Source organism: Microcaecilia unicolor, chromosome 2, assembly GCF_901765095.1.
Source record: "Microcaecilia unicolor chromosome 2, aMicUni1.1, whole genome shotgun sequence".
NCBI lineage: Eukaryota > Metazoa > Chordata > Amphibia > Gymnophiona > Siphonopidae > Microcaecilia > Microcaecilia unicolor.
The window spans coordinates 607,031,899-607,054,254 of record NC_044032.1 but is presented as its reverse complement, the minus strand read 5'-3'; the positions used below and the strand labels follow the sequence as shown (position 1 = coordinate 607,054,254).

At 47.4% G+C, this 22,356-nt stretch overlaps 1 long non-coding RNA gene across 2 annotated transcripts in view; it reads left to right on the top strand.

Moving 5' to 3' along the window:
• LOC115462682 overlaps positions 1-22,356 on the top strand; it is a 74,554-nt gene that overhangs the window by 36,892 nt on the left and 15,306 nt on the right. For both annotated transcript variants that reach the window (XR_003940918.1, XR_003940919.1), the window contains exon 3: positions 11,808-11,914. This is a non-coding gene — a long non-coding RNA (uncharacterized LOC115462682). The remainder of the gene's footprint in view (positions 1-11,807; positions 11,915-22,356) is intronic.

Genomic DNA, 22,356 nt, shown 5'->3' with positions numbered 1-22,356 from the left:
TTCATAGTTTCTGACTAGTGCGTTTGCAGAGTTTCTCTGCATAGTCAGAATTGTAAGTAGTAGCCAAAGGATTTTTGATCCTCAATCCTTTGGGAATGATGCCATTCTTCTTGCAGATTGTCAGAAAGTAAAGATGACTGTTCACTTTTGTTTCTTTTTTCAAAAGTTTGTTCATTTGCTTTTTCATGCGGCTGTATGCGGTATCTTCCATCTTAAGTAGAGGAGTGTGGTAGCCGTGTTAGTCTGTGTTAGTCCGTGTTAGTACTGGCCTTCCGACAGCCACCCAACTTAAAACACAAGCTAATCAGAAGTAAACTTCCATCACAGACTGAAAAGGAACAGAAGGGCACACTTCCCTGTAATTTATCCAGTTGCAAACTATGCCAAAATATTTCACAGGACCCCAAAGTCATCCACAAAGGAAAGATATTCAACATAAAGGGATCTTTCACTTGCTCATCTTCCAATGTGGTATATATCATTCAGTGTAAAAAATGTAACGAAGGATGCTATATTGGAGAAACAGGCCAGATGCTTAAGACAAGATTCAATTTACATAGACATCACATGAACAATACTGGTGCCAGTAGGGTTCCCACGCCTGTTGGTCAACATTTTACAGGACCAGGACACTGTACCAGTGGCTTCACAGTGAGAATCCTGAAAGGTAACTTTAAAACCATACAAGAGCGTAAGACCTTTGAAGTCAGAATGATTGAATATTTTAACATCCAACAGAAAGGACTTAACAAGGATCTGGGGTTCCTAGCCCATTATAAACCATAAAGCTGTATGTCTCTGTTGATCACCCTCCCCTCACCTATCCACACCCATCCTGTTAGAATATCAATGATATGCTTTGATGTCCCCATGCATATCTCCTACCCACCCCCATCCTCCCACCCTGTCAGACTGTCATAGTAATGCTTGAATGTTTTCACTTACATACACTGTCAGCTAGCACATTTGCTTATTTCCGATCTGAGGAAGAAGGGAGACCTTCGAAAGCTAATCAAGAAATGTATTAAGTTATGTCCAATAAAAAAGGTATCATCTTATTTTCTTTTCCATGTTTTATTTTGTTTGATTTCTATTGATAACCTTAAATCTATAGGAATAGACATGTGACTTCAAGATTGAGGGCTCACTTGACTCGGGCTCAGACAGCTTCCTGGGTGGAGGCCTCGGCAGTTTTCTCCGGAAGATATTTGCAGGGTGATGATGTGGTCATCGCAGGGTGCTAATGTGTCATTATATTCCTTTGTGAAGCATTACAAATTGGTGGTGCTAGCCAGAGCCCATGTGGATTTTGGCAGAGCAGTCATTCGGAGGCCTTTCTTCCTCGTCCCAGTGAATCTGCTTGGGTACATCCCTCTTGTTCAGAACTATGCGGCTGACGCTAAGGAAGGTGAAATTATGTCTTGTTTAGATAATTTCCTTTCCTTTAGTTAGTTACATTGTTCTGGGGTCCAGGCTCACGGGTGCTCTGCTTCTTCGTTTTTAATCTAAAAAAAAAAAATCTTCTAAATAACATGGTAACGAGTGCCATGATGTGGTGGTATGCTCACTTAATAATCATTGCAAGCTACAGTGGTTGATGGATCATGGGTTTGTGTTATGAAGGGACTTTCTGCTGCTTTAACAGATGCATAGAGTACCAGACCTTATACCAGTGAGATCACTGGAAAGAGAATTTTTTTCTCTACTTCCATCTTCTGGTAGTAGGGTTAACACCCACTTGTTCAGAACGGTGTAACTGACTAAAGCAGGGGTAGGCAACTCTGGTCCTCGAGAGCCGCAGGCAGGTCAGGTTTTCAGGATATCCACAATGAATATGCAGGAGATAAATTTGCATACCATGGAGGCAGTGCTTGCAATCTATCTCCTGCATATTCATTGTTGATATCCTGAAAACCTGACCTGCCTGCAGCTCTCGAGGACTTGAGTTGCCTACCCCTGGACTAAAGGAAAGGAACTTATCAAGGTAAGACATAATTCCATCTTAAATGACATGGCAAGAGTGGAGATTTTTTTTTTTTTTCTGGTGATGGAAATAAAGCCAGCTGGTATCCTGTTTTGGAACGGCTGACTTTTTTCACTTGAGTTTTTTTCTTCACTATTTTAAGTGTTTTAGTTTGTGGTGCCAGGGTTTCCATTTCATTGGTATATTTGGAGCAATCTTTTATTAATCTTTCAGTAATGTTTTGTTCACTGTCCCTTTTTCTGTTGGTTGTGATTTCAGTTACCCCAATGTTGATTGGATAAATGTCATGCAAGGAAGTGCTAGGAAGGTTAATTTCCTAGATGAAGTAAATGACTGCTTCATGAAGTTGCTTTTTCAGGAACTAATAAGAGGGAACTATGCTAGATCTAGTCCTTAATGGTATGCAGGACTTAAGTACGCAAAGTAATGTTGTTGGATCTGCTTAACAATAGAGATCATAATATGATTAAATTTGAGTTAATAATTGGAGTGAAACACTTAAGGAAATTTCTCCGAGGACAAGCAGGCTGCTTGTTCTCACTGATGGGTTGACGTCCTCGGCAGCCCCCTCCATCGGAAAGTTTACTAGCAAAGGCCTTTGCTAGTCCTCGCGCGCCCATGCGCACCGCGCATGCGCGGCCGTCTTCCCGCCCGAAACCGGCTCGAGCCGGCCAGTCTTCTTTCGTCCGCGCTCGGTACGGTCGTGTTACGCCGTTCGTGCCCCAGAGAGTCGACCTCGCGCGTCCTTTTCGACGTGTTTTTTTGCTGTTTTTCCTTGAAAAAGTTCGGGAAGCGCTCCGGTAGTGTTCCGGAAGACCCTTTCGGGTTTTCTGCCCTTCCCGTATTTCTCAGTTTTTGCCCCGTAAGTTTTCTTTCGTTGTTGGGGTAGGCCTCTTTTGGCCTCGGTCGAGATTTTTCTCCCTCTAAATTTTGGTGCTTCAATTTTCGCCATTTCGGCTTTTGATTTCGCCGGCGTGATTTTTCCGCCCATGACATCGAAGCCTTCCAGCGGCTTCAAGAAGTGCACCCAGTGCGCCCGGGTAATCTCGCTCACTGATAGGCACTCTGCGTGTCTTCAGTGTCTAGGGGCCCAGCACCGCCCTCAGAACTGCAGTCTGTGTTCCCTGTTACAAAGGTGGACTCAGGTAGCGAGATTAGCCCAGTGGAACGTTTTGTTCTCGGGCTCTTCGTCGGCATCGGCACCGGAGGCATCGAGTGCATCGACGTCGTCAGCGTCCGGACCATCTTCCTTGGCTGCCGCTTCATCGACTGCATCGAGGCATCGAACCTCTGCATCGGCGCCGAGGCATCGGGCGACTGCATCGACGTCGGTGGTACCGAGACTTCGTCTGCTGATGTCGTCGGACGGAGGTGCATCGTCGGGAGTGCAGGTGAGGGCTGTCCATTCCCCTGCTGGTGGCGGTGAGCCTTCGGGTGGGTCTCCTCCTACCCTGAGGGCTCCTGCGGCACAGCCCCCCCGGGATCAACCTTCTTCGGTCTCGGCCCCGAGGAAGCGACGGATGGATTCTACGTCCTCCTCGTCGGTGCCGGGGAGCTCCGGTGACATGCTTCGGAAGAAGTCGAAGAAGCATCGACACCGGTCTCCTCCCCATGTCGGTACCGAGAGCTCTGGGTCGCCGAGGGATTCGGCACCCAGCAGGCATCGGCACCGAGAGGACCGCTCACCCTCTGTTCAGGAGGTGTCGATGCGCTCCACTCTGGACAGCCCGGAACAGCCTCCTCGCCCGGAACAGGTTCTGACGTCGACGCCTGCATCGACCTCTCAGCCTTTCTCTGCAGCCGCTCTAAACGAGAGCCTCCGGGCCGTTCTCCCAGAGATTCTGGGAGAGCTGTTGCGCCCTACCCCTCCGGTACCGGCGGTGCTTGCGCCTCCGGTACCGTCGAGCGTGGCGCCGGCTGGCCCATCGCCCAGGTTGAGGTCCCCGGCGACCGCGGCCACCTCCCAGGAAGGCTCCCCGACTACGTCGGCGGAGGGAGCTTCGCCGATGCGGGCGAGGGAGTCTACCTCTCGACGCCCCCACCGTGGACGGGGTTCCACCGAGTCGAGCAGGGCGAGGTTGCAGACACAGGTTCGTGAACTTGTGTCTGACACCGAGGGTGAGGCCTCGTGGGAGGAAGAAGAGGACCCCAGATATTTCTCTGACGAGGAGTCTGAGGGTCTTCCTTCTGATCCCACTCCCTCTCCGGAAAGACAGCTTTCTCCTCCTGAGAGTCTGTCTTTCGCTTCCTTTGTCCGGGAGATGTCTACGGCCATCCCCTTCCCGGTGGTTGTGGAGGACGAGCCCAGGGCTGAAATGTTTGAGCTCCTGGACTATCCTTCTCCACCTAAGGAAACGTCCACTGTTCCCTTGCACCATGTCCTAAAAAAGACATTGCTTGCGAACTGGACCAAGCCACTAAGTAATCCCCACATTCCCAAGAAGATTGAGTCCCAGTACCGGATCCATGGGGACCCAGAGCTGATGCGCACTCAGTTGCCTCATGACTCTGGAGTTGTGGATTTGGCCCTAAAGAAGGCTAAGAGTTCTAGGGAGCATGCTTCGGCGCCCCCGGGCAAAGACCCTAGAACCTTAGACTCCTTTGGGAGGAAGGCCTACCATTCTTCTATGCTCGTGGCCAAAATCCAGTCTTACCAGCTCTACACGAGCATACACATGCGGAACAATGTGCGGCAGTTGGCGGGCTTGGTTGATGCTCTTCCCCCTGAGCAAGCCAAACCTTTTCAGGAGGTGGTCAGGCAGCTGAAGGCGTGCAGAAAATTCCTGGCCAGAGGAGTTTATGACACTTTTGATGTTGCGTCCAGGGCCGCTGCTCAAGGTGTGGTGATGCGCAGGCTCTCATGGCTGCGTGCCGCCGACCTGGAGAATAGACTCCAGCAGCGGATTGCGGACTCGCCTTGCCGTGCGGACAACATTTTTGGAGAAAAAGTCGAGCAGGTGGTAGAGTCTCTCCACCAGCGGGACACTGCATTCGACAAGTTCTCCCGCCGGCAGCCTTCAGCCTCTACCTCTACAGGTAGAAGATTTTTCGGGGGAAGGAAGACTGGTCCCTATGCTTCTGGTAAGCGTAGGTACAATCCTCCTTCCCGACAGCCTGCGGCCCAGGCTAAGCCCCAGCGCGCTCGCTCTCGTCAGCAGCGTGCGCCTCAGCAAGGCCCCGCGGCTCCCCAGCAAAAGCAAGGGGCGAGCTTTTGACTGGCTCCAGCAGAGCATAGCCGACATCCAAGTGTCAGTGCCGGACGACCTGCCGGTCGGGGGGAGGTTGAAAGCTTTTCACCAAAGGTGGCCTCTCATAACCTCCGATCAGTGGGTTCTGCAAATAGTCCGGCAAGGATACACCCTCAATTTGGCCTCAAAACCTCCAAATTGTCCACCGGGAGCTCAGTCTTACAGCTTCCAACACAAGAGGGTACTTGCAGAGGAACTCTCCGCCCTTCTCAGCGCCAATGCGGTCGAGCCCGTGCCATCCGGGCAAGAAGGGCTGGGATTCTATTCCAGGTACTTCCTTGTGGAAAAGAAAACAGGGGGGATGCGTCCCATCCTAGATCTAAGGGCCCTGAACAAATATCTCGTAAAAGAAAAGTTCAGGATGCTTTCCCTGGGCACCCTTCTCCCCATGATTCAGCAAAACGATTGGCTATGCTCTCTGGACTTGAAGGATGCCTACACACACATCCCGATACTGCCAGCTCACAGACAGTATCTGCGATTTCAGTTGGGCACACGCCACTTCCAGTACTGTGTGCTACCCTTTGGGCTCGCCTCTGCGCCCAGGGTGTTCACAAAGTGCCTAGCTGTGGTAGCAGCGGCACTCCGCAGGCTGGGGGTGCACGTGTTCCCATATCTCGACGATTGGCTGGTGAAGAACACATCCGAGGCAGGAGCCCTGCAGTCCATGCAGATGACTATTCGCCTCCTGGAGCTACTGGGGTTTGTGATAAATTACCCAAAGTCCCATCTTCTCCCAGTGCAGAAACTCGAATTCATAGGAGCCCTGCTGGATTCTCGGACGGCTCGCGCCTATCTCCCAGAGGCGAGAGCCAACAACTTGTTGTCCCTCGTCTCGCGGGTGCGAGCGTCCCAGCAGATCACAGCTCGGCAGATGTTGAGATTGCTGGGCCACATGGCCTCCACAGTTCATGTGACTCCCATGGCCCGCCTTCACATGAGATCTGCTCAATGGACCCTAGCCTCCCAGTGGTATCAGGCCGCTGGGGGTCTAGAGGACGTGATCCACCTGTCCACGAGTTTTCTCGAATCCCTGTATTGGTGGACGATTTGGTCCAATTTGACTCTGGGACGTTCCTTCCAAATTCCTCAGCCACAAAAAGTGCTGACCACGGATGCGTCTCTCCTGGGATGGGGAGCTCATGTCGATGGGCTTCACACCCAAGGAAGTTGGTCCCTCCACGAACGCGATCTACAGATCAATCTTCTGGAGTTGCGAGCGATCTGGAACGCTCTGAAGGCTTTCAGAGATCGGCTGTCCCACCAAATTATCCAAATTCAGACAGACAACCAGGTTGCCATGTACTATGTCAACAAGCAGGGGGGCACCGGATCTCGCCCCCTGTGTCAGGAAGCCGTCAGCATGTGGCTCTGGGCTCGCCGTCAAGGCATGGTGCTCCAAGCCACATATCTGGCAGGCGTAAACAACAGTCTGGCCGACAGGTTGAGCAGGATTATGCAACCTCACGAGTGGTCGCTCAATTCCCGTGTGGTACGACAGATCTTCCAGGTGTGGGGCACCCCCCTGGTGGATCTCTTCGCATCTCGAGTGAACCACAAAGTCCCTCAGTTCTGTTCCAGACTTCAGGCCCACGGCAGACTGGCATCGGATGCCTTTTTCCTGGATTGGGGGGAGGGTCTGCTGTATGCTTATCCTCCCATTCCTCTGGTGGGGAAGACTTTGTTGAAACTCAAGCAAGACCGAGGCACCATGATCCTGATTGCTCCTTTTTGGCCGCGTCAGATCTGGTTCCCCCTTCTTCTGGAGTTATCCTCCGAAGAACCGTGGAGATTGGAGTGTTTTCCGACCCTCATCACACAGGACGAGGGGGCGCTTCTGCATCCCAACCTCCAGTCTCTGGCTCTCACGGCCTGGATGTTGAGGGCGTAGACTTTGCCTCTTTGGGTCTGTCAGAGGGTGTCTCCCGCATCTTGCTTGCTTCCAGGAAAGATTCCACTAAGAGGAGTTACTTCTTCCATTGGAGGAGGTTTGCCGTCTGGTGTGACAGCAAGGCCCTAGATCCTCGCTCTTGTCCTACACAGACCCTGCTTGAATACCTTCTGCACTTGTCTGAGTCTGGTCTCAAGACCAACTCTGTAAGGGTTCACCTTAGTGCAATCAGTGCATATCATTACCGTGTGGAAGGTAAGCCGATCTCAGGACAGCCTTTAGTTGTTCGCTTCATGAGAGGTTTGCTTTTGTCAAAGCCCCCTGTCAAGCCTCCTACTGTGTCATGGGATCTCAATGTCGTTCTCACCCAGCTGATGAAACCTCCTTTCGAGCCACTGAATTCCTGCCATCTGAAGTACTTGACCTGGAAGGTCATTTTCTTGGTGGCAGTTACTTCAGCTCGTAGAGTCAGTGAGCTTCAGGCCCTGGTAGCCCAGGCCCCTTACACCAAATTTCATCATAACAGAGTAGTCCTCCGCACTCACCCTAAGTTCTTGCCAAAGGTCGTGTCGGAGTTCCATCTGAACAGTCAATTGTCTTGCCAACATTCTTTCCCCGTCCTCATTCCTGCCCTGCTGAACGTCAGCTGCACACATTGGACTGCAAGAGAGCATTGGCCTTCTATCTGGAGCGGACACAGCCCCACAGACAGTCCGCCCAATTGTTTGTTTCTTTTGATCCCAATAGGAGGGGAGTGGCTGTAGGGAAACGCACCATTTCCAATTGGCTAGCAGATTGCATTTCCTTCACTTACGCCCAGGCGGGGCTGGCTCTTGAGGGTCATGTCATGGCTCATAATGTTAGAGCCATGGCTGCGTCGGTAGCCCACTTGAAGTCAGCCTCCATTGAAGAAATTTGCAAAGCTGCGACGTGGTCATCTGTCCACACATTCACATCTCATTACTGCCTGCAGCAGGATACCCGACGCGACAGTCGGTTCGGGCAGTCAGTTCTTCAGAACCTGTTTGGGCTTTAGGATCCAACTCCACCCCCCGAGGGCCCTGTTTGTTCTGTTCCAGGCTCCACTCTCAGTTAGTTGGTAAATTTTTTAGGTCAATCTCAGTTATGTCCTCGCCGTTGCGAGGCCCAATTGACCTTGGTTGTTGTTTTGAGTGAGCCTGGGGGCTAGGGATACCCCATCAGTGAGAACAAGCAGCCTGCTTGTCCTCGGAGAAAGCGAATGCTACATACCTGTAGAAGGTATTCTCCGAGGACAGCAGGCTGATTGTTCTCACAAACCCGCCCGCCTCCCCTTTGGAGTTGAGTCTTCCCTTGAAGTGTATTGTCTTGCTACATACTGGACTGGCCGGCTCGAGCTGGTTTCGGGCGGGAAGACGGCCGCGCATGGGCGCGCGAGGACTAGCAAAGGCCTTTGCTAGTAAACTTTCCGATGGAGGGGGCTGCCGAGGACATCAACCCATCAGTGAGAACAATCAGCCTGCTGTCCTCGGAGAATACCTTCTACAGGTATGTAGCATTCGCTTTATTTACTGATGATCTGTTAGTCACGCTAGGCAGACCAGGAGCTCACACGGAGGGTTAGAAGGGCTTGGGATGGGGCCTTTCCTTTATAGTGGATGCAGGGTAAGAATTCCAAGGGACTTAGAAATAATATGTAGTTTAAATACTGGCCCTTTCTTGAAATAGATTGATCCTGCAGTTAGTAAAATGGAAAGACTTACTGTTGTCCTTGGTTGGAAGAATTCAACTTTATGCTTTGCATATGATAGTTTTCTACCCCTTTACGGGAAGGACACAGAACATTTTAATATGCAGTGCTCATTGGACTTGGACCTGGGTGCGTAATAAAATAAGAATCTTCCCTGAGTTTCTCTTCAGCTTCTTTTGTGTGGGAATGGGGATTTTCTTCAAGGTATGGGAGTGTGGTAGCCGTGTTAGTCCACTCTTAAGTGGAGTTTTCAAGGATGGACAGTGGCTTCCTTAGTAGGTCAACGTCTTGAATCAGAGCGCTCAACTATTAGAAGTTTTATATTCCTGCAGAAGGAATATGAATTAGAAACCAAAGAGTTCTTTGGTTACCGTCAAGCCAGGCATTATGTGAAATCTCAGTTAAGGGATTCCATGCAGGAATTAAGTGAGGGCCTGTTTGACTGGATTCTTATGAAGAAACCCCTCCAAGTGGGGTTGGTTTCTGGTTTATAGAAGAGAATGGTTCAAGAAATAAAAGGGAATGCAGTCTCAGCTACAGTTCAGAAATGGAAGAATTATTTGGTATTGATTTTGATGAGGATGATTTTTTTTGTGTGTATGAATTTGTATAGAGTTAAGTTAGCTGAGAGTGTTCTATGGAGTGAGCTCCATTTCAGATTTTTGCAACAGCTTTACATTCGTCTTCAGTTGGCATACAGAGGGCACCTATTTACACACTACCTGGAGCTGACTATACATTGCAAGGCTTTGGAAAATAATTTTTGAATGCTTTTCTGGTATCTTGGGCTCGAGGCTGGGACCTAGTGTGAGGACCAGAGTGATGAGCTTTTCTTGGGCAGTAGCACAAATATTCTGCTAGGTGGAAAAGCTTGCTTAGTAGTCTGGAAGTGCATTTTGATCAACTGGGTTGAGGTCTAGTCTCCCAAGTTTGAGAACCACCACACAAAAATAAGCAATAGAGCTGGCCACGAGCAAGTGGAGGAGTAGCCTAATGATTAAGGGCAGTGGGCTGAGAACCTGAGGAATTGGGTTTGATTCCCACTGCAACTCCTTGTGGTCCTGAGCAAATCACCTAACCCTGCATTGCCCTAGGTATAAAAAAAAGTACCTATATATAAAATAAATGTAAACAACTTGATTGTACCACAGAAAGGAGGTATGTCAAATCCATATCCCTTTACCCTTATTGAAGTGAACCCAACATGGTCCTCGTTTAGCACTTTTGACTGGGATCAAGAACTTACCAGTTGGTAGTGCTCAATACTTTCAGTATCTCAGTGAAGAGGCCATTTTCTCTCCTTAGCTTCAGAAGACAATTCTCAAACAATCATGTGTACAAAAAAAAAAAAAAGCCTGCAGTTGACAATAGTACAACTATAAAAAAAGATAAAATGCTTCTGGACAGTATGGCACCCTTTTATAATGACTTTAACCCTGCAGAGGCAAAGGTAACCCTCAACCCTGGTGGAACCCCTTAAACCTCCCTGCCTTTGTGTAATTCTCAATGGAAGGGGAGGCCCTTGGCTTCTGAGAAACTTGCAGATTTCACTCATGGGCTCCTCCAGCCACTACTACCCTAAAAATGATAACAGAAGGAGTAGAAACAATCTCTGTTTCCTTTTCATGCAGCTAGACCAGTCCAGACAAATGGATTGAATCCCCCTACGTCAGGTGGAGGTAGAGATACTGAACTATTCCAGTGCAACTGCTGTTATAAGGGCTGGTGCAGCCTGGAATTCTCCAGTATTTCTCTACCTGTATGTACTAGTATAGGTCTGGTCTGGATCAGCAGATCCTTAAGTGATATTTACATAAGTGTGATATGAAACCTAATGATGATGATGGCTAAATCAATAGTGTGGCTAAGTTTCTCGGTGAAGCTGAAATTCTCTAGTGATACCAGACAAATCTAATAATTATACTGATTATGATGATAATAATAAACATAGCCAGTGCCTTGGGAGTGTATAGGTAGCATAAAAGCACACAAATGGCTCTAATTTTCTTGATTCAGAAATTTTTATTTTTTTTGCTTCCAGAACTTAAAGCTAGATCAGCATTCTTCTTTGCCAGTCAAAGGGACCAGTGTGTGCCCCCATTGACTCTAAGTGTGGCTCCCTGCCTCTTTATTTAGTATACAGTCTCCCCCTACCTTTTTCTTAGATTTGCTACTAGTAAACCTCCATAACAGTTATTCTGCTTATTAACCCTACCATGTAGCTCTCAGTGAGTATGAGTTAGCCAGAATCCCATGCTTGTCTTACAAGACAGAGAGCACCTTGCAGTTTCAATTTACTACAAGGTATGTGGTGCTGGAAGAAAAATTACCATCAAGCTTCAAGAAAAAGTATAGGGAGAGATTCAATACTGGGGATGGGGGCGTGATTGGGGGATATGAACCTTTTTGAAGAGAATGGGGGTCAAGATGTATGGTGGAGATTAACTGTTTCTGCTGCTTTGTCTGGTGATAGTGTTGGCTTTGATATTTGAAGGTTTTTAAAAAAATATATATACTGGTTCTCACTTGAAAAATAGCGAAGATCTCTGAGCTTGGTAGAAGGGAGATGTGATAGACACGTTTAAAATACCTATGTGGCATAAATGCACAGAAGGCGAGACTCAGTTGAAAGGAAGCTCTGGTATGAGGGGGCATAGGATGAAGGTGAAAAGGGGACAGACTCGGAAAAAACCTGAGGAAAATACTTCTTTACGGAAAGAGTGGTGAAATTTGTGGAGATGGTGGAGACAAAAACTATATCTGAACTCAAGAAAGCTTGGGATAAGTACATAGGATATCTAAGGAAGTCAAAGGGAAAGTAGATGGCATGGATGGGCAGACTGGATAGGCCATATGTTCTTTATCTGTCTTCATGTTTCTGTGTTTCATGTCAGGATGTTTGGAATTTGTTTGCTGCAGTAACTTACTACTAGTAACTGATGAACTGTTTTACAGCCAGCAATCTGCGGAGGATCTGGCAAGAGTACCTGCAAACTCTACTAGCAACATTTTGAACAGACTGCTGGTCAGCTATGATCCCAGGATAAGACCAAATTTTAAAGGTTGGTGTTGCGATTGAATACATTCATTGTTAACCATCATTTTGATAATTGCAAGCTAGGGTTCATGTAAACTAAATATAGTACACCAGGGGTGCTCAAAATCAGTCCTTGACCACAGCCTGTTTTTCATGATTTCCACAATGAATTTGTATGAGATCTATTTTTATGCAGTAGAAGCAGTGCATGCAAATAGATCTCATTCATTTTCATTTAGGAAATCCTTAAGACCAGGCTGGGTTGTGGACCTTGAATTCTAGGTTTGAAGACTTGCATTTATATTTTTTTCATTCAGTGGAAATGGAAACCAATATCAAGTTGTATTTTGAATGGCCATGAATTATCTTAAAATTGCATTTAAAACTGGTTGTTCTTTTCACATTTACAATGGCAGCCTTGGTAGTTTTGTGTTAAAGAAAGATAAACCTGTAACAGGATGCTGCAATGGCAATTAAACAGTATTTTCCGTACTGCAACATTTGTAAGAGGTTAAGAAAAGAAGCATACATTGCACAGCAGTTAGGTTAAAACATTAAAAAAAAAATGCAATAAAGCAAAAAGAGGAAAACAAGATACTAGATAAGTAAATGTAGCTGTGTTAATGAAGAGAAGAGTTCAGAACCCCAAAGGAGAAAAAAATATACAGAAATTAGGAAAACATACAATTCACGCAGTGTTGTGCTATAGACCCTAGTATTCCCAAACCTAACTACCAATTCCCATGCTGTACAATTGACCCCTTAATACTGAATGTTCAGCTAAAAATATTTCCAAGTGAGTTTGATCTATAAAAATATTACTTGCTCCGATACATCATTAAACACTTATAAGGAAATTTCAAATAGACGGTACCTCCCAAAGTAAAAACTCTAGTTTTTTTAATTATGGAGGATAACCTCACATCTGGGAAAATTTGTATTTTATATCCATTAAAAAAAAATCCTTAATCTTAAAGTATGACTTGAAAGCACCAGTTTTTCAAACTGTGTTGCAAAGGAAACAAGGAGTGTGGCCTGGTGGCAGTAGTGTCCTGGGAATCTTCTAAAAACCCAGTTAAAACATAAGAAGTCAAATGGTCAGGGCCACACTCTTTGCAAACTAAACTTTTAATTAGGCACATACTATACCCTTAGTAAGTTTGTTATCAGCATTAGGCAAAGCCATTATCTCCCTAAAGTATTTATGAAGTAGAATCTCGTAGAATCTCAGGAGACAACGGATAGTTCAGAGAAAAATTTATAATGTACAAGTTCTTGGATCTTAATTGATTTTCTAAGCTCTCTAGTGTACTGGCAAACTCTCCTTAATAGTGATGAGTGCACAAGAGCAACTTGAAAATCCAGACTCTTCATTTGCTTATTTAATTGATCCAGTCTATGTTGCAAGTTTTCTTTTTTTTTTTTTTTTTTATTTGTAAGAAGTCTTTTATTGAAAATTCTCATTAGACAACATACAATATTTATCGCTCTACACTGGCATGTTTACAATGTAGTCCAGACAAGATGAAAACCAGGTAGTGCAATTTACTGCCACAGTACAACAATTAAATATAAACTGTAGAAACTTCAACTTTTTATTGAAAAAAAATTTCCCCCCCCATCCCCCATCTTATCAACATGTTGCAAGTTTTCATGAGGTATGCAAGTCTTATTATGGTCATGCTACCTGTAGTTTAGTTTGCTGAAGAAAACCCTGAATAAAAATTAAATTACAAAAATAATAGTAATCTCCACAAAGTACACTCGTGAGCAGTTTGTAATACATTCTTGCTTGACATGTACAAGTATATTATCTGCATGGTGTTCTGATCAAGGTCTTCGTAATGGGGAGAGTGACTATAAAATAAAATACTAATATCTGTTCAACAATGAAATATTGAAAACTATATTGTCACTTGAAAGCAAAACTGTTGTACATGCAGTATTTGTATGAAATGAGACATATATTATAGTACATTGTTGTAAAATCTTCTTGGATGCCAAGTTTGTTGTTTTGATATTTACTGTAGTAAAAAAAAAAAGTGTTGATTTATAGTAAGCACATTGAACTTCTCATTTTCACTGTTTTACATCAAGCATACATACAACACTTTTTTTTGCCTTCAGATGACGATATTTTGATTGTACAATGAATGTAAATGTTGGCTAAAAGACTACATATAATCTTAGCTTTACTTAACAGTAATTTCCTTGTCATCAAGCAGATGCAGCCATTACAGATGGGTTGTGTCCATCAACCAGCAGAGGGAGATAGAGAGCACACTTTTTTCAGTGCCTCATACCAGCTTGCTCCACTGCCTCTCTTCAGTATTCTCTATCTCCCCTAGCAGAGTGGCTGCAGCTTCTTCGAGCTCCATCTAAAATCTGCCTGGAGGTTGCTCCTGTGCTTTTGCCAGTTGTTAGCAGGGGTGTTGGAGGCTATAGCAGCTTCACCTTAAAGGCACATAGTTTCGCCCTTTCCCTGCCTTACCCATACCTCCGTGGATGTGGACACATTGCTTAGCTTTCCCTGTCCTTCCCCGCCAACAGTGGATGCAGGCACATAGGTTTGCCCTTTCCCTGCCTTTCCCACTCACCTGAGCCTCCGGAGTTCTATTTACCTCTTCTTTCCTCACAGCGTTAAAAAAAAAAAAAAAAAAAAAAAAGGAACAGAGGTTTTTCCTTGCCTTTTTCTGTGGGACCGGAGCTGTGATACTCGATCCAGTGAGGTAAGAGTGTTTTCTGACTCCTCCAGGGTGGGCCCGCAATCGGGGCGATTTTGAATTTTACCGCCGTTTTCGGCGATGGCTGCGGAGACAGTAAAGTGCTGTTCCAAGTGTGGCAAGCGCAGATCAGCAGCGGGGCTCTGTAAATCGTGCTGTACAGATGTTAGAGCCGGCCCGAGCATTGCAGGCGACGTTTCTTCGCGCTCTGAGCTGGCAGCGGGCGCCATTTTGAATTTACCACATGGCGCGACCTCCGCTGAGTCGGAGAGTCCTGAGCCCGGGGGCAGGCCTCGGAGTGAGGCTGATATGGGAGCTACTAGCCCCGACAGAGATCCGGGTGCCCAGGGTGAGTTTTTCTCCCCTGATTTTTTCTTATTATTGCATAAAGCATACATGCTTAAAAGAGCTCTCCCACAAAGCCCGGCACGGGCCTCTTCTAATGCCCCCCTGGTGGATTCTAGCCTGGGTATGCCCTCTGAGGCGTTATTCCCTGATAATTGGCAGAATATGAAGCGCAGAAGGGCTCATTCCCCTTCAGAGAGTGCTGCACCTCCTTCCCTCCCCCTCCCCCCGGTCGGGCTGCGAGGATTCGGAGGACTCTGGCAGGCCTTCATGGTCTGAGGAGCCAGAGTCTGGTGCAGAAATGACTCAGGATCTGGACGATCCCTCCGTGGTGAGGATTTTCCACCGTGATGAGCTGCCAGCGCTTATTTCTGATGCCCTGCAGGCTCTCTCTATTGAGGACCCTGCCAGTGGCACAGCCTTCTCTGTGAATCCTAGGATGGCTAGTACCAAAAAGCCTGCTCGAGCCTTTCCTTTGCATGATTCCATCCAAGAGCTTATTTCGGCTCAATGGGCTGACCCCGAGGGACCTTTGAAAGTTTCCAGGGCTATGGGGCAATTATACCCTCTGAGTGAGGAGCATATGGCTCACTTTGCTATGCCTAAAGTGGATGCCCTAGTCACAGCTGTGACAAAGAGAACTACCCTTTCTGTTGAAGGAGGTGTTGCCCTGAAGGATATTCAAGACCGTAGACTTGAATCAGCACTTAAACAGTCATTTGAAATTGCAGGTCTCACTATTCGGGCGTCTGCATGCAGTTGTTATGCTGCTAGAGCCTGCCTGGCTTGGTTGCAACAGGCAGTGGAACTTGATGGAGCGGAGCCCTTTTCAGATGTGGCTCCGCGGATGGAGTCGGCCTTGTCCTTTCTTGCTGACGCCCTTTATGATATTGTCAGAGCTTCGGCTAAACACATGTCAGTAGCAGTGGCGGCTCGCCGTCTTCTTTGGCTACGGCATTGGGCGGCGGACATGGCCTCTAAGCAAAGGTTGGTGAAGTTGCCCAAGGCCTTCTCCTATTTGGTGAGGAGTTGGAGAAAATTGTGAAGGGCCTGGGTGAGGCTAAACCCCAGCGCTTGCCCAAAGATAGGCCTCGGCCTTCCTCTAAGGGTGCGGCGGTCCACTCCTCTTACAGATCTCGCTTCCATGAAGCTCGAAGGTACCGCCCATGGTGTTCTGCTGGGTTCACTTCGCGTGCCCGTTTTCAGCAGAGGAACTCCTTTCACTTGGACAAATGATCCACAGCCACTGGCTCAAGGCCTGGAGTTCAGGGGCGACCCTCTCAATGATGGTGCGCCGGCCCTCTCCTCGAGTCCTGTCATCGGAGGACGTCTTTCCCTCTTTGCCGAGAAGCGGGCCAACATTTCCTCAGATATGTGGGTCTTGGACCTGATCAGAGACGGTTACAGAATAGAATTCGACGCCCCTGTAAGAGACGTATTTGTGGAGTCCCGATACGGTTCTGCCGCCAAACGGGCGGCGGTAGAGGAGACTTTGCAAGGTCTGATTCAGATAGGGGCCGTGTCCCCGGTACCTCCCGCTGAACATGGCTGCGGCCGCTACTCCATCTACTTTGTGGTGCTGCGAAAAGGAGGGTCTTTTCACCCTATTCTGGACTTAAAAGAATTAAACAAGTCCCTGAGAGTGCGGCATTTTCACATGGAAACCCTGCGCTCCGTCATTGCGGCGGTACAGCCAGGAGAGTTTCTCACGTCTCTGGACCTGAAAGAAGCTTACTTGCACATTCCTATTTGGCCCCTGCACCAGAGGTTTCTGAAGTTTGCGGTGATGGGAAAGCATTTCCAGTTCCGGGCCTTGCCTTTTGGCCTCACCACAGCTCCCCGCACCTTTTCGAAGGTTATGGTGGTAGTAGCTGCCTTTCTAAGGCGAGAGGGTATTCGGGTTCACCCGTACCTGGACGACTGGCTCATTCGAGCAAACTCTGCTGCAGAGAGTCAGCATGTAACAGCCAGAGTGGTCTCAGTACTTCAAATCTCTGGGCTGGGTCGTCAATTTGGCTGAAAGTCACCTGACCCCCTCGCAGTCTCTAGAATATTTGGGGCCAGGTTCGACACAGCCTCCGGGTATGTGTACCTACCCGAGCAAAGGCGGTGCAGGCTTCAGAATCAGGTCCGTCTGCTCCTGAGGATGCCCCGCCAGCGAGCTTGGGACATTGTCCAGCTGCTTGGATCGATGACGGCCACCGTGGAACTGGTGCCCTGGGCGAGAGCGCACCTGAGACCTCTACAGTATGCTCTACTCCAAAGATGGTCTTCAGTATCTCAGGATTACCAATGCAGACTCTCTTGGCTCCCTGCGGCCCGACTCAGCATGGAGTGGTGGCTCTCAGACAGCATGCTGCGGCGAGGAATGCCGCTGGCGCTCCCCGATTGGTGCCTAGTGGTGACAGATGCCAGCCTGAAAGGCTGGTGCGCACATTGCAAGAGGAAGCATGCCCAGGGTCTATGGACACCCGAGGAGTCGGAGTGGTCCATCAACCGCCTAGAGTTGATAGCGGTGTTTCAGGTGTCTGGCCTTTCAAGTGACCCTGGAAGGATTGGCTGTCAGAGTGATGTCGGACAACACGACAGCAGTGGCCTACATAAATCGACAAGGCGGCACTCAGTGCAGAGCTCTAGCCGCACAGGCCGAACAAATTTGCCACTGGGCCGAGCTGCATCTACAGTTTCTGTCGGCAGCTCACATTGCAGGTCAGAGCAACGTGCAAGCCGACTCTCTAAGCAGGCATCAGATCGATCCAGCGGAGTGGGAACTAGCAGACGATGTACTCCTGCAGATATGTGCCAAATGGGGCAAGCCAGTGATGGATCTTATGGCGACCAGTTCCAATGCCAAAGTCCCGTGCTTCTTCAGCAAAAGGAAGGATCCTCGCTCTGCCGGGTTGGATGCCTTGGCTCAACCCTGGCCCCTGGGCTTGCTGTATGTGTTCCCTCCGTGGCCCTTGATAGGGCGAGTGCTCCTGCGGATTCGGCTGCATCCAGGAGAAGTGGTGCTCATCACCCCGGATTGGCCCAGGAGGCCTTGGTATGCGAACCTCCGACAGATGCTGTTGGAGGCTCCCTTTCCGTTACATCTGGTTCCGCACCTGTTGTCACAGGGTCCGGTGGCCTTGGAGGACGCCTGCCGCTTTGGTCTTATGGCATGGCGATTGAGAGGGCGCAATTGAGAGATAAAGGCTACTCAAATAAGGTAATTTCCACTCTCCCGCAGGCCCGTAAGCGCTCCACTTCCGTGGCTTATGCCAGGATTTGGCGCCAGTTTGAAGTCTAGTGTGTTTCAAAAGCGCTTTCTCCGTTGCGGGCTCCTGTCTCGCCGATTCTGGACTTTTTGCAGGATGGTGTACACAAAGGCTTGGCCTATAATTCCCTGCGGGTGCAAGTGGCAGCATTGTCCTCCCTGTGTGGCAAGGTTGAAGGCGTGTCCTTAGCTGCTTATCCAGATGTGGCACGGTTTCTTAGAGGGGTGCTTCGGCTCCGTCCTCCCGTGCGGGCACCTTGTCCAGCTTGGAACCTGGGGTTACTATAGAAGGCCCTTCAGGGGGCTCCCTTTGAACCGCTTTGGCGTGCTTCAGAGAAAGATTTGACACTGAAGGCCGTCTTTTTAGTGGCCATTACCTCGGCAAGACGGATGTCAGAGCTCCATGCGCTGTCCTGTAGAGACCCTTTTCTGCAATTCTCAGAGTCAGGGGTCACGGTTCGGACCGTGCCTTCCTTCATGCCTAAGGTGGTTTCAGCGTTTCACCTAAACCAGCCTGTTTTTCTTCCCTCTTTTGTTGAGGAGGAGTTTCCAGATTCATTTGGGCAGTTGCACCTTTTGGATGTGCGCAGGATTCTGTTGCAGTATCTGCGAATTACAAATTCTTTCAGGACCTCTGATCATCTTTTTGTGCTGTTTGCAGGCCCTCGCAGAGGGTCTTCAGCGTCTAAAGCCACTATTGCCCGTTGGCTCAAAGAAGCTATCTTTTCAGCATATCTGCTGTCTGGCTGGGCTCCGCCTGAAGCCTTTAAGGCACATTCCATAAGAGCGATTTCCTCTTCCTGGGCGGAAACTGGAGCACTGTCTCTTCATGAGATTTGCAGTGCTGCAACATGGGCTTCTAAGCTCTCTTTTGCCTGACATTACAGGCTGGATGTGGCTGCCAGGAGGGATGCGCGTTTTGGAGCACAGGTGCTAGCGCGTGGTGTGGCTTGTTCCCACCCTATTTAGGGATTGCTTTGTTACATCCCATACGTAATGGCTTCATCTGCTTGATGACAAGGAAGGGAAAATTAGGTTCTTACCATGATAATTTTCTTTCCTTTAGTCATAGCAGATGAAGCCATGAGCCCTCCCTTTATGATTGTCTGTATTGCAGTGATTCTGATTTTAGGTGCTGGTTCTTGTTTCCTGAAGTTATATTCCTTCCTTAGGGAGTTGGAAAACAGTCTTCAGGATTCTTGTTACAGTTGTAGGAGGATGAGTTCATTCCCTCCAGTTCATGTTTTGGGAGGATGAGTTTATTCCCTCCAGGAGGATGCAAGTATTCCCTCCGTTTATACAAAGTGGAGGACGAGTTTATTCCCTCCAGGAGGATGAGTTCATTCCCTCCTTTTTTGAGTTTATGCCCTTGTTAAGGGGCCATCGTTCACTGTGAGGAAAGTTCATGTTATTCCCATTGCGGTTTGCCATACTGCTTTGGAAGCTTCAAATACTGAAGAGGCAGTGGAGCTAGCTGGCCATGAGGCACTGTGAAAAGTTGAGTGCTCTCTATCTTCCCCCTGCTGGTTGATGGACGTAATGGCTTCATCTGCTATGACTAAAGGAAAGAAAATTATCATGGTAAGAACCTAATTTTCCCATTCACTAATGCTTGCATATACACATCTGTCAGTGTACTAGCAGTTTAAAACGATAGTAACATATATTAAATGATAGCAGAAAAAGACCATTTGGCCTATCCAGTCAGACCAGTTATTCTGTTCCTTACAATAAGGATGCCTTCCAGCTGCCAGTCATTATTGACCACCTGCAATCTTTTCACACCATCTAAGACGCTATGAGGGGCATTTTTGAAAGCACATCCAAGTTAGAATAGAGACGTCCAGCTTATAACATTCAAAACGGACATCCATCTCGCATGTATTTTCCAACAGGAAATATGTGAGATGGCCGTTTTTGTGCTATGGACTTTCGGCACATGAACACCCTCTTAACAAACTGGAATGTTCCAACATATGAACGGCAGGGAGAAGGACGTCTGTTTGACAACATTCTTAGACAGATATCCTTGCAGAGCAGATGGATAGCCTAATGGTTAGTGCAGTGGACTTCAAACCAAAGGACCCAGATTCAAATCCCACTGTAACTTTTATTTTGTAATTGTGAGCCGTCCAGGAACAGAAAAATATCTACTGAACCTGAGTGTACATCACTTCAGTGACCTTTAGGCTTGCAGGTGGCTAATATATTTAGGTACAGTATGTATTTTTCTGTTTCTGGAGGGCTCACAATAAAAAGAAAAGAGTTAAAAGAGGAATTTGAACCTGGCTCCCTTGGTTTGAAGTCCACTGCACTAACATCTAGGTTACATAATACCTGAAACTGGTATCGCCTTTCAGTTTCACTGTCAGGGGAGAGGGAGATGGATTGCAACCACTGGGGGATTAAGGAGGGTTCATGCCTTAATTCCTCCAGTGGTAAGCTGCTCAATTAGAGCATCTTTTTGTACCCTGCATGTGACTGAAACAGGTCTTACTGCGTCTTTTGTTTTTTTTAAGGCTTGGAATGTTTCTTTCTGTTCAATATTCTATCTTGGGCGTCCTGATTTTGGGCCCCTCCTAGTCCCATTTACAACGTTCCTCTTGCTATTTGTATGTGTTGCAGCGTTGGATGTCCCTTTTTTGCCTTTGCAGAATTGGGATTTGGGAATTTTGAGATGCCCATATGCTTTGAAGATAAGCTCCTGTACATTTTTCACATTCTGCTGTCTTAAGAAATGTAATTCATAATGCATAAAAGTAGGAAAGCATAATTGTTACCTTTTAACAGATGTTCTTGGTCCAGGATAATGCAGCCTTCTCTGTGGGCTGCCTATCCAGACATGCTCTCCCTAGATTGGTTAAAACAGCATTAGCAGCCAATATGTATAGCAAGCAAGAGTATATATTCCTGAGATGTGATGTAATTATTATTATTTTTTTGAGGGATGGTAGGCAGGAAGGTGTGTGTGCATTATCCTGAAGACCATGGAGAGCACCTTTTACAGTTAAGCAACTATGCTTTCTCCGTGGGCAGGATAATGCAGACACACTTTGTGACTCCCTAACTCAGGGTTGCAAGTTTAGTAATTACAGGTGTTGCAGCCTACTGAAGAAGATAGTGAGGGTGGACGAAGCTGGGAATTAGGAGAACAAGTTCTGTAACACAGCCTGTCCAAAATTAGCATCCTTTCTGGTTACTGTGTCAAGACAGTAATGCTGAAAGAAGGTATGTGGTGTGGATCACATAGCCACTTTGCAAAGGTTATTAAAGGGCTTCAGTCTTAGATGGAGGAGGAAGATTAACTTGTTGGTAACAGAAAAAGATACAATCTTCAATCCTTAGAGAGAGAACGGTTTTGGATACTGGTAATCCAAGATATTTTTGATGAAAAGAAAGGAAAATTTGAGAAGTATGTCTGTTAATTTGTTCTGTGTAAATAGAAAAGGACAACTCTCCTGCAGTTCAAGGTATGGAGGGTTACTTCTGCAGGTGACGAGTGAGGTTTAGGAAAGAATACTGGTAGGATTATGGTTTGATTAAGGAAAACACTCTGTATATGAAGGGTAATATACCGAAGCCTGTATCTTGCTAATGCGACAAACTGATGTGACTGCCACGAGAGATAAAGTCTTCCAAGTGAGGTACTGCAGAGGTACAGAAGCTGAAGGTTCAAAGGGGGGGGGGGGGGAGGTTGCATTAATTAAGTCAATACTAAATTTAAATCTCAACAAGGAGGAGATGTGTGAATTGGTGGGTGAAGATGCACCAAACCTTTGAAGAATCTGGGAATCAAAGAATAAGAAGTAAAGGATGAATGTTGAGAATTTGTATGATGGTATGAAATTGGTACGAGTTGAACTCAGATAGACAGTGGAGAAACCAAGATGGCCACAATGTGGTGAGCTCCGGAACCCCTCTCGAATTCGACCATGCTGTCGGTCATCCAGCCGCCTCTTAAAACAGGATTGAAGCGGCCAGACATCCAGACCCTCACCTGACTTCCCAGGAAGACCCGCAAGAGATTGCTCCTGCTCTGGTGAGCACTGTGGAGCAAGTTCGGCACCCTTGTGGCAGTGGGGGAGTGCGATCTTTCCTGCTACAGCAATCATTGTGAAGAGGGAGTGCTGAGGCAGACTGGGG